Below are 5,230 nucleotides of genomic sequence, written 5' to 3'. Positions count from 1 at the left end.
AAAAACTTTTATATTGACCGATATATATATATATATATATATAATATTATAATTAAATTATATTTAAATTAATTAATTCAATTATTTTATCGAAACTCTTGAATATTTGAGGTCTTATGTGGTGGTTCACCTTGCACATCCACATGCCTCCGACATTGATTTTTTTAAATTATAGTCCAAACAATAGATAAATAGTTGAAGTGCATATCTACACGTATATATTTTAAAATATTCATCTAATAATTACGAATTAAAAAGAGTTTTTATAGGATAATATTCTAATATAAAACAATATATTATCTTTATTAAAAAATGTATTCATACATAATATAATTGCATGACATTAGTTTGTTGAATTTTACAACACTTGAAGAACCATTTTGTATTATCTAGTTTGCAAAACAAATTGCATCTTGGGATGTTCCACCAGGAATGTTATTAGCAGAAACTGGTGGAGAATAACACCAACACCTCCCACGAATGCAACATCCCTTTTGACCAGAAGGACATCCAGGTTGACAATCTGCATCATACTTACAAGGTTGTGTTCCATCCACTCTCCTTCCTTCTAATTTTATGCACATATCTACATACATAAACATTGTATCAGACATAACATTAATGTTGAAGATAAAAAAGTTAAACATTACAATATGATTATAAACCTGATGTAAGGATGAAAAATGCCAGTAAAAATATCACTGTGAAAGCAGGAACCTTTGTAGTGGCCATTTGCATATCAAACACATTGCATTCTATAGATACTTCGTGCTATTTATATTTGAATATGGGGTATTGCACTTTGACCATATTAATTATTTAATTTTAATTTAAATATTAAATATAAACATAACATTTAATTTATATGACAAAAATAATATATTCTTTTTTTTTGGTCAAAATTAATAATATATTTAAATTTTCTATACTGCAGCTTTATCATATTAAGTTTATTTTAAAAACAAATTTGACTTTTTTTTATAAATACTATAATTATAATTTTTAAAACAAAATAGTATATAAAAATAAATAAGGAGAACAAAAGATCTCGAAACATAACTATCAAGCACCAAGCAAACCCCTAAAAAAACAAAAATAAAATATCTAAAAAATAAGTTGTAAAAAGCTAAAGAAAAAAACAAACTAGTAAGTTGAAAAAGATATAACCCACCAACAAACCATAAAAGTAAGGTTTTTATTTATATTTTTAGGTGATAGTTAATAATTGATTGCTGATGACCGATTGATGATAGTTTATAATTGATGACTGATAGTTGATAAATTAATTTGAATGTTTGATAAATTAATACTTATACTAATTGATACATACAAAATAATATAAAATGACATATTTAATAACTTGGAGAACTCATTATTTTATTATATTATATTATATTATTAAATTAATTTTTATTTGATAAAAATGATTATATTGATAAACACATGCAATTTTTTTAATATATATGTAAAATTAAAGATTACATCAAAATTATTAAATATATATATATATATATATATATATAATATATATATTATATATATATATATATATATATATATATTTATAATTAAATTTAACAAGATACAAAAAATAATAGTATTATAATTTGTTAGATATTTCGGTAAGATTAAATTGATCCAGGTTGAATTGTGAACGAAGTCACTTTTCTTAAAAGTATTTCAAGCACTCTCTTTGATGTCTTAGAGTTGGAAAGTAAGAATATCCAGAATAATTCAGCCTTTTAACCGAGTTTGCACAAGACATGTGAAGAACTAGAATGCAAAAAAGTGTGTTTGGAATATTTAAGAGGATGTGCAGATTTTTTGAGTGAATGATTTTCGAATTCAGAATCATGTATTTATATGTCATGCATGTGTTGTTTCATAAGTTTGCAACTCTTGATGAAACAACACATTTTCATCATATGTTGCAATGGTTCACCTATAATAATACAATGCACAACTTCATGAAGTGTTGTATATTTTGAAAATCGAAATCAAACTGCAAGCAACGACCAAAATCCTGGAGCAATGATAGTTAATTCGCAGTAAGTGTCGCCTACAAGATGGCATTAGCGCCTCTACGCCCACACCCTCGGACCCGGTCTCAAAGCCGGTGTCGCCGGTGGCGACACCGGTGAGGGGTTGTTTGGATGTGACAAGTGACATAGTGCTTGGGACCACCACATATGTCCATGTGGCACCTTATCCTCTTTGGCTCCTTCAGTGAGTTTAATGTTTCAAGGTCTTTATAAATGCTTTTAAAGTTAGCTTCACTTCCTATGTGAGACGATTTGTAAGCATTTATTATCATTAACTCACTTGCCTATTTTTGTCATATTGGAACACATCCATGATAATTATTGTTCATAACTTTCAATAATCCTCCACTTGTTCTAATAATGACAAAACTAATTCCAGAAAATGAGATATAATGAGTGTTAATACAATTAGGTATCTTTCGATTTAAAATTTAACCTTAGTGAGGATAACGCAAAGTTTAATCGGAATATTATGTAGCAACGTTTTTAAACCATTAATCCATATGATTAGACCGGCGTTACCTTACACACACACACTCTTTAAAGGTTCTTCCTTTACATATCTCACTTAGCACTTGTTTATGGCCATATGCTATCTTGTTTCATGAATTTTCCATGAGAGAAACTCCAACTCTCACTTTGAGACGACACCATCTCGAAATTCACATAGGTGAAGTTCATGTTGTATCCCTTTCCACAAGATACTTTTTCTCGGTTATGAACTTCATTAAGAAGTTTTGAAAACCTCAACCCTATATTTAAAATAGTCAACATTATTACCCAATGCCTAACTTACATCCAAATCAACGACTTGTTGTTACCCAATGAATCTTGAAGTTAATGTTCTGTTAACATAAGATTGGATTGTCGCTGCTGTTGGAACTCTTATTCAAGGAGTTTTAACCCCATGCCTCTCGAGGTTGTTTTTACTAAGTCTCTGGCCAGTGACTTAGTAAATGGATCGGGTAAATTATAGCTTGTTCGTATATAGGTGAGTGAAATGATTTCATCCTTAATCAATTTTCTCACGAATGAATGTCTAAGTCTTATATGCCTAGACTTTCCATTATACAATTAGCTGAATGCTCTAGCTAAAGTGGCTTGGCTATCGCAGTGTATCATCACCTTTGAAGCATTATCTTTTGCCAATGGAACTTCCAACAGAAGACCCCTCAACCATTCTGCTTCTTGACCAACGGAAGCGAGAGCCACGAACTGTGATTCCATGGTCGAAAGAGTAATGCATGTATGTTTCTTGCTCTTCCGAGAAATTACTCCTCCAGCTAGTGTAAATATCCATCTGGTTGTAGATTTATGATCTCTAATGTTAGATATCCAACTCGCATCGGTATATCCTTCTAGTATGGCAGGAAAACTACCATAAGGAAGGCCAAGATCTTTGGTTTTTAGTAGATAGCCAAAAATCCTCGTGATTGCCTTCAAATGTTCTTTACTTAGATTACTAGTAAATCTACTCATTTTACTAACTGCAAATGATATATCGGGTCTGGTACATTGCATTAAGTACATAAGACACCCTATTGCACTTGCATATTCCAATTGGGCCACTACTCCTCCATTGTTCTTTTGAAGTTTACCGACATGATCAAATGGAGTGGTTACTTCCTTAAATTTTAGGTGTTTGAACTTATCAAGCATTTTCTCAACATAATGTATTTGACTAAGTTCATAACCCCCACTATTTCGCTTAACTTTGATCCCTAAAATTGTGTCAACAAGTCCATGATCTTTCATCTTGAAAGTGGAAGTTAGAAACCTTTTTGTCTCTAAAATTCCATTCAAATCATTGCTAATTATTAGCATGTCATCAACATAGAGACACAGAAATATTACAATGTTTTTGCACACCTTTGTGTATAAATAATTGTCACAAGAATTAGGAATAAATTCATTTGTGAGTATCACAGAACCAAAATTTTGATGTCATTGTTTTGGTACTTGTTTTAAGCCATATAAGAATTTGACAAACTTACACACCCTTAGTTCATCTCCAGGAAGTACATAGCCTTCTGGTTGTTCCATGTAGATTTCCTCATCGAGATCTCCATTTAGGAATATTGTTTTAACATCCACCTGATGAACTATAAGGTCATTCAAAGAGGCTAAGGCAAACAACAAATTATGGTTGTCCTTGCTACTAGTGTATATGTGTCAAACTAATATATACCTTCCTTTTGTCTAAATCATTTTGCCACTAATTTGGCCTTATAAGTGTTTAAGGTACCCTCACTATGATATTTCCTTTTAAACACCCACTTGCATCCAATGGGCCTTGATCCCTTTGGTAAGTCAACAAGTTTCCAAATATGGTTTGACACAATTGAATCCATTTCATCTTGGATAGCGTCCTTCTAAAAAGAGGAGTCCCTTGAAGTTATTGCTTCCTTGTAAGTCTTAGGATCATCCTCTAGTTGAAGAATGATCGGAATACATTGAACGAAATTCTTACAATTTCCTTCAACTAGATAAAAGGAAATAAAATGAGGATCAATTTCGTATGGTCCTAGATTCTTTGTTTTCCGGATTCTATTGCTTATCCTAGGCCCAGGTTGTGATTCAATGATTCGAGAAGTTCCTTCAGGTTGTATTTCTATAATCCTAGAAGAATCTTCTTCACAAGATTCTTTATTTGCGACTGACTGTGATACTTTATCCTTGGTGATAAGATTTTCAAAGAATTCTGCATCCTGGGATTCTACAATTACATTAGACTCTAAATTTAATAGTCTATATGCTTTATTGTTTTGTGCATATCCTACAAAGGCACATCTTATCCCTCGAGGACCCGACTTGGTTCTTTTAGGATCCATATTTTTGTAGTAAGCCATACATCCCCACACTTTAAAGTAACCGATATTTGGTGTTCTGCCTTTCCATGTCTCATATGGAGAAATACCGATTTTCTTTAAAGTAATTCTATTAATTATGTAGAAAATGAATAGTAAGGCCTCACCCCACAAATTGAGGGGTAATTCAGAATGCATCAACATGGCATTCATCATCTTTTGTTATGTTCGATTCTTTCTTTTGGCCATGCCATTTTGTTGTGGTGTGTGAGGTGCCGAACATTCATGTATTATGCCGTGTTCTTCACAAAATGCATCAAATTCAGTAGAAAAGTATTCACCGTCCCTATCACTCCTAAGGACTTTTATACTTCTACTTAA

General features: G+C 31.6%; 1 long non-coding RNA gene across 1 annotated transcript; it reads right to left on the bottom strand.

The window, feature by feature from the left end:
• Nucleotides 1–284: 284 nt before the first annotated feature.
• Nucleotides 285–798, bottom strand: LOC127093029 (uncharacterized). The gene is made up of 2 exons (XR_007792390.1): nucleotides 666–798; nucleotides 285–586 (listed from the first exon to the last, which is right to left on the bottom strand). It is a non-coding gene; the product is annotated as an uncharacterized LOC127093029 (long non-coding RNA).
• Nucleotides 799–5,230: the final 4,432 nt, after the last annotated feature.

The sequence above is a fragment of the Lathyrus oleraceus genome, chromosome 6 (assembly GCF_024323335.1).
Source record: "Lathyrus oleraceus cultivar Zhongwan6 chromosome 6, CAAS_Psat_ZW6_1.0, whole genome shotgun sequence".
Lineage (NCBI taxonomy): Eukaryota > Viridiplantae > Streptophyta > Magnoliopsida > Fabales > Fabaceae > Lathyrus > Lathyrus oleraceus.
Note: the sequence above shows the minus strand (reverse complement) of the source record. Positions and strands in the feature narration are given on the sequence as shown.